The following is an 11,378-nucleotide window of genomic DNA, read 5'->3' as shown; positions in this document are numbered from 1 at the left end:
CCCCTCTCCATTGCCTCTAAGAAGTTGCTCCCCCACCCATCCACTCTTGCCTCACTGCTATAGCATCCCCCTTCCCTGGGGCAACAAGCCTCCACAGGACCAAGCACCTCTGCTCTCACTGCTGCCAGATAAGGCAGTCCTCTGCTATATATGTAGCAGGAGCCAGGAACTCACCCATGTATATTCTTTGGTTGGTGGTTTTGTCCCTGGGAGCTCTGAGGGGTCTGGTTAGTTGATACTGTTGTTCTGTCTATGGAGTTGGAATCCTCTTCAGCTCCTTCAGTCCTTTCTCTAACTCTTCCACTGGGGTTCCGGGCTCAGTCCAATGATTGGCTGAGTATCTGTATCTGTTTGAGTCAGGTTCTGGAAGAGCCTCTCAGAGGACAGCCATACCAGACTCCTGTTTGCAAGCACTTATTGGCAACAACAATAGTGTCTGGATTTGGTGTTTGTGGATGAGGTGGATCCCTAAGTGGTGTGGTTCTAAATGGCCTTTCCTTCAGTCTCTGCACCATATTTTGTCCTTGTGTTTCCTTTACACAGGAATAATTTTGGGTTAAAATTTTTGAGATGGGTAGGTGGCCTCATTCCTCAACTGAGGGTCATGTCTATCTACTGGAAGTGGTCCCTTCAGGTTCTACTTAAACTCTGTTGGATATTTTGGCTGGTGTCATCCCCATTAGGTCATGGGAGCCTCTCACATCCCTGGCACCTGGGACTTTCTAGTGGTTCCACCCATTCCCCAGCCTCCATTGCTACACATTTCTAATCATTCTCCTGACCCTCTGGAATTCTCTCCTGTCTCTTCCTATGGGTTGGTGGGCTGTGAGAAGCAGCTGGGTGCCTGTTCAAGCATAAGCTTCGAACCCTCGACCCTCATGGGATGGAAGGCATTTGGCGTCGTTTCTGGAGCCTGGCTCTTTTCACTCAGTCTCATGGCCCCCACAGCCCCTCCCACAGAGAGGTCTATGGCCACCGGTCATGTAGGAATAGTGTCTGAGGCTCTCCCACATGTAGAAGAGGCATCCCCAAGCTCTCAGACCAAGCTAATGGGGTTATCTGCTACCAGACCTTAACCCACCCCAATACTGTATCTATTGAGCTGACTCAGGAGATGTAAAAAGTGTGTGCAAGAATCATGTCATTGTCCAAGAGTTTCTGTCACAAGAGCTGTAACACTAGAGCTGGGAAGAGTTTTACTCTCCCGAAACACCTTTGGGATTCTCCCCTCCCTGCTCCCTGGATTGGATTGGCACGGAGAGATGAATGCAGAACCTGGGAGCAACTGGGCAGTGACAGTCTGGGCAAAGGCAGTGGCAGTAGCATGGACCCTCCCTGCTTGCACCCTGTCCCCAGCCAGGCTGGAGACCCTCATGAGACACCCTTTGGAACAGGGACCTACATCTTCCCATACCTGAACCTGCCCCCCTTTTTCCCTTCCCCATTCCCTCTTCCACCCAAGTGCCTCCCTCCTTCTGCCTCCAGTGATAATTTTGTTCCCCCTCCTAAGAGGGATTAAAACATCCACACTTTGGTCTCCCGTATTGTTAAGCTTCATATGGTCTGTGAGTTGTATTATGGGTATTCTGAGCATTTGGGCTAATATCTACTTATCAGTGATTACATACCATGTATGTCCTTTTGGATCTGGGTTACCTCACTCAGGATGATATATATGTTCTAGTTCTATGCATTTGCCTGCAAAATTCATGAAGTCATTTTAATAGTTGAATAGTATTCTATTGTGCAAATGTACCACATTTTCTGTATCATTTTTTTTTTTCCGTTGAGGGACATCTGGGTTGTTTCCAGATTCTGACTACTATAAATAAGGCTGCCATGAACATAGTGGAGCATGTGTCCTTGTTATATGTTGGAGCATCTTTTGGGGATATGCCCAGGAGTGGTATAGCCAGGTCTTTAGGTAGAACTATTTCTATTTTCTAAGGAACCACCAGATTGATTTCAAAATGGTTATACCAGTTTGCAATCCCACCAGAAATGCAGGGGTGTTCCTCTTTCTCTACATCCTTACCAGCATCTGCTGTTGCCTGAGTTTTTGATCTTAGCTATTTTGATTGGTGTAAGGTCTCAGGGTCATTTTGAGTTTTCTGTATGCAGCAAAATTTTGGGACCTGTTTACATATCCAGTCTGTTAGTCTATGTCTTTTTATTGGGAAATTGAGTTCATCGATGTTGAGAGATATTAAAGACCAATGATGGTTGGTTCCTGTTATTTTTGTTGTTAGAGGTGGTATTATGTTTGTGTCACACTCTTCTGAGTTTGTTGAGATGATTCATTTCTTGGGTTTTCTTGGGTTTAGTTTCCCTCCTTGTGTTGGAGTTTTCCTTCTATTATCCTCTGTTGGGCTGGATTAGTGGAGAGATATTGTCTAAAATGTGGTTTTGTTGTGGAGTATCTTGACTTCTCCATCTATGATGATTGAGAATTTTGCTGAGTATAGTAGCCTGGGTTAGCATTGTGTTCTCTTAGGGTCTGCATAACATCTGTCCAAGATCTTCTGGCTTTTAAGACTGTTGAGAAGTCTGGTGTAATTCTGATAGGTCTGTCTTTATATGTTACTTGGCCGTCTTACCTTACTGCTTTTAATTTTCTTTCTTTGTTCTGTGAATTTTGTGTTTTAATTAGTATGTGTCAGAAGGAATTTCTTTTCTGGTCCAATTTATTTGATGTTCTGTAGGCCACTTGTGCATTTATAGGCATCTCTTTAGGTTAAGAAAGTTTTCTTCTATGATTTTGTTGAAGATATTTACTGGCCCTTTAAGTTGAGAATCTTCACCCTCATCTATACCTATTATTCTTAGGTTTGGTCTTTTCATTTTGTCCTGAGTTTCCTGGATGTTTTGGGTTAGTGCTTTTTGCACTTTGTATTTTGATTGTTGTGTCAATATCTTCTATGGTATCTTCTACATCTGAGATTCTCTCTTCTATCTCTTCTATTCTGTTGGTGATGCTTGCATCTGTGATTCCTGATCTCTTTGCTAGGTTTTCCATCTCCAGGGTTGTCTCCCTTTGTGTTTTCTTTAATGTTTCTATTTCCATTTTTAGACCCTGAACAGTTTTGTTCAATTCCTTCACCTGTTTGATTGTGTTTTGCTATATTTCTTTGAGGGATTAATGTGTTTCTGTTTTAAGAGCTTCTACCTGTTTACCTGTGTTCTCCTGTATTTCTTTAAGGGAGTTATCTATGTCCTCCTAAAGGTTCTCTTATCTTCTTCATTAAATGGGATTTTAGGTCAGAATCTTGCTTTTCAGGTATGTTAGGGTATCCAGGGCTTGCTGTGATGGGACAACTTGTTTCTAAGGTGCCAACTGGCATTGGTTCCTGTTGCCTATGTTCTTGCACTTCCCTCTCACCATTTTGGTTATCTATGATGTTAACTGTCCTTGCTGACTGGAGCCTGTCCCTCCTGTGAGCCTGGTTATTATGATGGACCTCCTGGTGGAGGTCTCTGGGTGTGTGTGGGTAGGGGGTGCTGGAGCACCTGATCTCTCCCCCAGGCACAGTTCCAAACCAAAAGGAAGAAGTGTCTCAGGCAGGGCAGATAGGCCGTGTCCTCTGGGCTTAAGTGAACTTTTTCATCTCTTCTAATTTCTTCTTATGTATGTCCATATAGATACCTTGTCAGGTATCTGTATTGCATTGTATTCTTGTATTCTGTATTGCATTGTATTCTTGTCAGGTACCTGTATGCACATACATAAGTGCTTTCCAGTTCCACATGTTTGAAGTATCTTTTTCCATCCTTTCAGCCTGAGACTATCATTGCCAGTAACATGTTTCTCACAACCAAGAAGATAGGTCCTACTTTGAATCAATCAGATAGCTGCTGTCTTGAGTTGAGAGCATTAACTTTCAAAGTTATCCATGAAATGCATTGCTGTCATGTTATTTTCTTTGTAATGGTTGGTACTTTCCTAATCCTCATTTGCTTATCTACTGTTGCTGCTCAGTCAAGCAAGAGAGACAGAGTGGGGATGGAGGGGCAAGAGACTCGAAGAATGAAGACAAGACAGAGGGTCTGATCAAGTCTCATTTATTGAAAAGAAATCCTGAGTATTTATACACTTTACCATGCAACTTGCAGCCGTGGACAAGCAGGGGAACACAGCTGAAGGCACTTTGCCATGCTTGCAGCCGTGGATACGATGTGTGCCTTGCAGCTGGGGCGGTAAACAACAAAACAAGATATGTGAGAAAAACAAGATATTTATCAGAGTGTGCTCAGCTGTTGTGGGCTGTTGAAAAACAAGTCTCTTGTCAGGGTATATGGCTCAAGATGGCTACAAAGACAATAGCTACTTTCTGCTAGGAGCTGTCTCCCAACACTGAGTATAATTTATTTTCCCCTGTGACCTCACAGATATATTTAACTTTTTCAATCTGTGTTTGAAATTCCTTCAAGTATCTTCTGTAATGTTTGTAGTCATTAATTAATTAATTAATAAACCCTTTCTTCTTCAAATATGAAGGCTAACTTCATAGTAATCTGGTTAGCATTTTTTTACAGAGTTTGAAATGCATAATTCCTTGCCCTCCTGACTTTTAAAGTTTCTTTTGGGATATGTACACTATTACTGTAGTGTTTGTTTTTCTTATATGTGACTTGCTGCTTCTCTCGTGCAGCCTTCATGTTTTAATTATATGCCATGGAAATTTTTGTTCCCAATCAAGACATACATCCTTATGCTTCCTGAACCTTGTCATTTTTTTCTCTGGATTTTGGGATTTTTCTGCTATAATTTTTTTTTTTTTTTTTTTTTTGGTTTTTTCGAGACAGGGTTTCTCTGTGTAGTCCTGGCTGTCCTGGAACTCACTCTGTAGACCAGGCTAGCCTTGAACTCAGAAATCCACCTGCCTCTGCCTCCCAAGTGCTGGGATTAAAGGCGTGCGCCACCACCGCCCGGCTTCTGCTATAATTTTATTAAGTATATTTTCTGTGGCTTTACTTGATACTTGTTCTTCTGTATCCATGATTTATAAATTTGGTCTTCTAATGATGTCCCATAAATCTTTTATGTACTAGACATACTTTCTTACTATTCTATTACTGTCTGAATGTTCTAATCTACATTGTCTCCAAGCTCTGATAATTAATCTCCCATTTGATTCATTTTCTTGCTGGAGTTTCCACTGAGGTTTTTATATTTTCATTCCCAAAATTTCTATTTGAGATTTTCAGTATTTTCATGCCTGTGCTAAATTCCTCTTCCATATTATATATTGATTTAATTTTTTCAAAATGTTCCTATTTAAAACCATCCAGGCATTTGTTTTTTTCAATTGAAGAATTCTATGTAATTCACTTTCATTGCAATCTACTGCTATTATTGTGGAATTGGTAGTTAAAAAATGCTGTCTTGCCTTTTCATCTCTTTTATGTTTTTGCCTTAGGACTTTTACATTTAGAATGGGGTGTTGCTTGTTTAAATGAGTGGTGTTCTTTCAGTTGAAGACTTTGCAATATTTCAGTCAGATGAGTCTGTAGCATAGTTGAATCATTTTTCTTCCCTATTGGGCTAGGGTGTAACTCAGTAAATAAATTCTAAGCATACAAGTTCAAAACATCTGGCTCCACTTCTAGCATTAATCCCAAAGCAGAACACTGACTGAAAATTCTATCACAAATGATGTATTCACCCATTATGAAAATAATAGTTGCAGTCAATTAACAATTTTCTCTTTAATTCTAATAATTTTGAGTAATAAAGAAACAAGGATAGTAGAGTATAGGTAAGATATTAGTTATTATAGGTGTTAATGGAATTTAAATAAAAGGATAAGTCTAGTTGTTAGTATTAAAAGCAGTAGATTAAACAGTAGAAGAGAAAAAGTAAATTGAAGAAGGGAATAAAGATAAAAGAGGATTATGTCACTTATAGCTAAAGGTAGATTAAAGGATGGGGTTGGGTAAAGAAATGCAGCCAGTTCATGGTCCTGCTACAGCTGGGAGACACATCAATGTCCATGGTCCAAATTACCACCAATGGCCATGCAGTTGTCTGAGGTCTGCATTGCCACCTTAGTCTATGTTGATATCTGTGGTCCATGCTGTCTCTACCTCCTGCTGCAGTTTGTGGCTGAAAGCCAGACAGATATCCATGGTCTGTCTTGCTGTCTGAATCCATGTTGATATCTGTGATCTATACTGACACCAGAGACCATGCTGAGGCCCATGATGTGCTGACACTGAGGCTACGCACAGGTCTATGGTCTGTGCTATCAACAGAAACCATGTAGAAGTTCATAATCTGTGCTCCCATTGATTGTATTGAATGGATTGATAAAGGGTAAGGAAGCTACTTTTTCAGCGGTATAGATGACTGTAGACTCACAGTTGAGAAAGAGTCACAGAAGGCTTCTGTGACAACCCCTCCTCAAACCGCCCCCTCCCCCAAGTAACAGCCCAGATGGAAAGCCATCTAAAGAGAACTTTTTTTTTTTTTTTTTTTTTTTGGTTTTTCGAGACAGGGTTTCTCTGTGTAGCCCTGGCTGTCCTGGACTCACTCTGTAGACCAGGCTGGCCTCGAACTCAGAAATCCGCCTGCCTCTGCCTCCCAAGTGCTGGAATTAAAGGCATGCGCCACCACCATCTGGCTCTAAAGAGAACTCTTAAAAATGTGATAAAGAAGCCAATGTGTAACTCTCCAAACTTTATAAATTCTGTATGGGTACAGGTAGGAAAGAACTCAGTTTTCTTTAAGGGGCTGGACACTGGGAGTTTGACTATGCCCAATGGGCAACACAAATTGGACTTGAGGGGTTTTTGTTTTGTTTTGTCTTTCTTCCTTTTCTTGGAGTGGGACCACAAGGGTTAGGGGACAGAATTGGAAGGACTGAGAAGTGAGTGTGGTCAAGGTGCATTATGTAAAACTTTGAAATAATCAAAAAAATATTATGTTGGGGGAAAAAAAGAAAAGAAAGGCATGCAACTAGACAACCTAAAGTAACTCAAGGCTGAGGTAGGCAGAAGCCCACCCTATCACCACCACAGCCCAAGACAAACTTGTATTCTTTGGTAAAAGTCTCTAAAGGAAGAAGAGCAAGGTAAGAAAGGGAAGGAAAGGAGGAAGTGAGAATAACAGGGTAAGACAAAGCTCATAACATAACTACTTTCCACCTATCCAGGATTATCCTCAGAGACTCTAGCAGTCAATGCTTAAGAGCCACTTGCCACCTTCTTGCTACGCTTTTCTTGCCTTCTGAAGTGAAATTAGTTTTAGAAGTTTCCTCTCAGGTACTCCTGGAAAAATTACCCCAATTTAGCAACCATTTAAAAATATTCTTTAATAAACCTATATTTATATAAAACTCCCAACAATTACAAGTATTCAATTTTATTAGATAGAAATAAAACATTTTTGCACCAATTTTATTATAAATATAAGATAAAAATAAAAAGGTCAGCAGAATCTTCATAAAAACAGACTTATAATCATTCTTGATGAGTAATTGCTTCCCCACAGGACTGAAAGATGACAAACACTAGTCAGATACCTTTTTGCAAACACATAGCCTTCAGAGCCTATGCACTGTACTGTAATAGGAATGAGGTTCAAGATTACTGTCGTGTTTAAAGATCTTTGGTTTTATATTTCTTATGTAGGTTGTGGTACTAACTTTCATAATTTACTCAAAGTTTATGATTAATTATATTTACTGTCCTTGGATGCATTCACTTAATGATAACATGAGAGACATGTGTAGTAAAAATATAGTCAGAACAACACAGTAAGGCCAATATCACAAAGCCTAACTCTGAAGGTAATTTATAGCAAATATAAACAATTCTTATTCTTTTAAGATTCTGCATGCTCTAAAAAATAATAAAAGCATTATTAGTAAAGAGAAAAAACTTATTTACATATTTGTATAAGTTTAAAACATATTTTCAGTACAACAAAATTCTGTTCTTTAGTATTCAAGTTATATACTATACATTTAAAATGTTGAAATATATTAATTAAATTACTTACATTTATTCAAAATTATTTACAACACCTGGTGGCACAACATCCATGTTGTACTGTATGGGATAAGGTAATTTAGGTATAATCCCTGACTTCTGGAAGCTTATCATTTAACTGGGAGGTGATTAACAAGATAAAGTTCAAAACTATAAAACAGAGTAAGACAAGCATAGAGAAAATACTAAGCTTTCAGAGTTTTCTTTCCTAGCAGTAAAGCATCACGTGTTGAGTGGGATGAAGCCATAACTAAGGGGATTACTTTCATTCTTTCACTCTATCATGTTGGAGCAAAGTGCTTTACTGGGACTTTAGTTTACATTTTTCTACTTTGTGAGAGGAAACTATGAAAAATGTATTTTCCATTTTCACTAATCATAGCATAGCTAGACTATATGTATAGTTTTGAATGTCTTGACTTCTGTACTGTAGAAAATACAGGAAAAGATCCCAAGTTTACTAAATCCAATTTCAATTCCTACCCCTGCCATATGTGTGTGTGTGTGTGTGTGTGTGTGTGTGTGCGCACACACACGTGTGTTTATAAATACGATTATAGGCTCAGAAGCATGTAAATGATCAGCTTGCTAAAAGGTTCTATGGAGAATTTCATGAACAAAAGCCAAAAACAGAGGTTTAAAAAATTACAAGATTATGTATTGAAGTGGGCCATGACTCATTCTTGTGCAAAACTTTTGGTAGGAGATACAGTCATTGACTGAGTGATAAAGAAATTGAAGGATGCTAAATATAAAGAGAAGAAATTAACTCTAAATTCAAGTTAGACTCACCAAAGAGAAAATAATGTTCATAAAAAGACCATGCAAATGTGATTGGTAGCTCTATGCAAAACAACCATAAACTAGAAGCAACCCAAATGTTCATCAATTGGTGAACCAATCAGTCCATGCCAGTCCATGTCTAGACAACTGATTACTACTGAAAAACAAAGAGAAGATTTTTTTTCCCAATCTATAGGTTGCTGATTTGTCTTATTGACTATGGCCTTTGCCTTACAGAAGCTTTTCAGTTTCTGTATCAATTTATCAATTCTTGATCTTAGAGCCTGAGCCATTGGAATTCTGTTTAGGAAATTTCCCTCTGTGCCAATGAGTTCAAGGCTCTCCCACTTTCTCTTCTATTATTTCTCTTCTATTAGATTGAGTACATCTGGTTTTATGTTGAGGTCATTGATCCACTTGGACTTGAATTTTGTGCAAGGTGACAAATATGAGTTTACTTTCATTTTTCTACATACAGCCAGTTAGACCAGCACCATTTATTGAAGATGCTTTCTTTTTGCCATTGTATATTTTTGGCTTCTTGGTTAAAGATCAAGTGTGTCTAAGTGTGTGGTTTTATTTCTGGGTCTTTAATTTTATTCCATTGATCAATGTGTCTGTCTCTATACCAATACCATGCAGTTTTTATCACTATTGCTCTGTAATATAGCTTGAGGTCAGGGATGGTGACTCCCCCAGCAGTTCTTTTATTGTTAAGAATTGTTTTCACTATTCTGGGTTTTTTGGCCTTTCCAGATAACTTTGAGAATTGCTTTTTCCATGTCTTTGAAGAATTGTGTTGGGATTTTGATGGGGATTGCATTGAATCTGTAGATTGCCTTTGGTACAATGGCCATTTTTACTATGTTAATTCTGCCAATCTATGAGCATGGGAGATCTCTGCATTTTCTGAGATCTTCTTCGATTTCTTTCTTGAGAGACTTGAAGTTATTGTCATAACAGATCTTTCACTTGTTTGGTTAGAGTTACCCCAAGATATTTTACAGTATTTATAGCTATTGTGAAGGGAGTTGTTTCCCTAATTTCTTTCTCAGCCTGTTTATCATTTGAATAAAGGAAGCTTACTGATTTATTTGTGTTAATTTTATATCCAGTAACTTTGCTGAAGTTGTTTATCAGCTGGAGAAGTTCTCTGGTAGAATTTTGGGTTCACTTATGTATACTATCATATCATCTACAAATAGTGATACCTTTATTTCTTCTTTGCCAATTTGTATCTGCTTGATCTCTTTTTGTTGTCTTATTGTTCTAGCTAGCACTTTGAGTACAATATTGAATAGATGTGGGGAGAGTGAGCATCTGTTGGGAGCCGCGTGAACATTTGCCATTCCAAGATGGCGCGGGCATCCTGTCCTCCCACTAGTAAACAACTGACTACTCAGGTGCAAAAGGCACCGCCCATCCCGGGGCGTAGTATGGGTAATGAGTGAACAGCCAATCAGAAGTGAACACGTTACTCTAGGGTGTATTTAAGCAGTGCCTTTTCCGGGCTTTGGGTCTTTCCACTTCTGCTTATACAAGAAGTAAAGCCTCGCTGTAGTAACCACCCGAACACTGCCTCACGTGTCTTTTTCACGGGCGAAGGGGACACGGAGGGGCTCAGAACAAGCATCCTTGTCTTGTCCCCAATGACCCTGTAGGAGGACCAGCAATCTCAATGAACCTGAACCCCCTAGATCTCTCAGACACGGGATCACCAACCAGGCAGAATAACTAGCTGATATGAGGCCCCCAACACATATATAGCAGAGGACTGCCAGGTCTGGGTTCAGTCAGAGAAGGTGTACCTAACCCTCAAAAGACTGGAGGCCCCAGGAAGTTTAGAGGTCTGGTGGGGTGGGGAACATCCTCACGGAGACAGGGGGACTGATAGGAGGTATGGGATGTGGAACAGTCAGAGGGTAAACCAGGATAAGAATAAAATCTGAAGTGTAAAAAAAAAAGAAAAGAAAAACAAAGACGAACAAATCATAATGGGAAATAACAAATGTGAACCAGCATCAAATGCATCATACCAGTGGGTGGCTTCCAGATACAAAAACTGAAATAGAGTGTATAGTTTTAACTAAATAACATTTGATTAAGATGAAATGACAAAACAATAAGAGATAAATTAGCACTGCTCAGTGTCAAGGGATAAGAATATTGACTTTGAACAAACATAAGAAATATTTTACAGTAATCAAATTGTACATTAAAATGGGTACATTTATTTATATAATTTTACTTCAATTATATTGATTTTTAGAAGTATATTCTAGCATGTTAAATGATGATAGAAACCTGTACTTCCAACATTTGGGAAGCAGAGGCAGGAGAAACACTGTAATTTTATGGACAGCTTATTCTACATACCAAGTTCTAGGTCCAAGTTCTCCAAGACCTGGAGAAACATAGTTTCTCAAAGAAGTAAACAAGGATAAATAAATTGAAAAAATAAATTATAAAGCAGATTCTGGCTTTTGAGTAGAGAATAGACTTGGAGGAATGAATCAGGGCAAGGGGAGATGCAGGGAGATAAACTACAGGTTACTGAAGTTATTCACAGTTACAACAATCTGGGGAGGACAGTGGTTTCTTAAGCC

The sequence above is a fragment of the Arvicanthis niloticus genome, chromosome 4 (genome assembly GCF_011762505.2).
Source record: "Arvicanthis niloticus isolate mArvNil1 chromosome 4, mArvNil1.pat.X, whole genome shotgun sequence".
NCBI lineage: Eukaryota > Metazoa > Chordata > Mammalia > Rodentia > Muridae > Arvicanthis > Arvicanthis niloticus.
The sequence above is the reverse complement of the archived record's forward strand: the minus strand, read 5'-3'. Positions refer to the sequence as shown.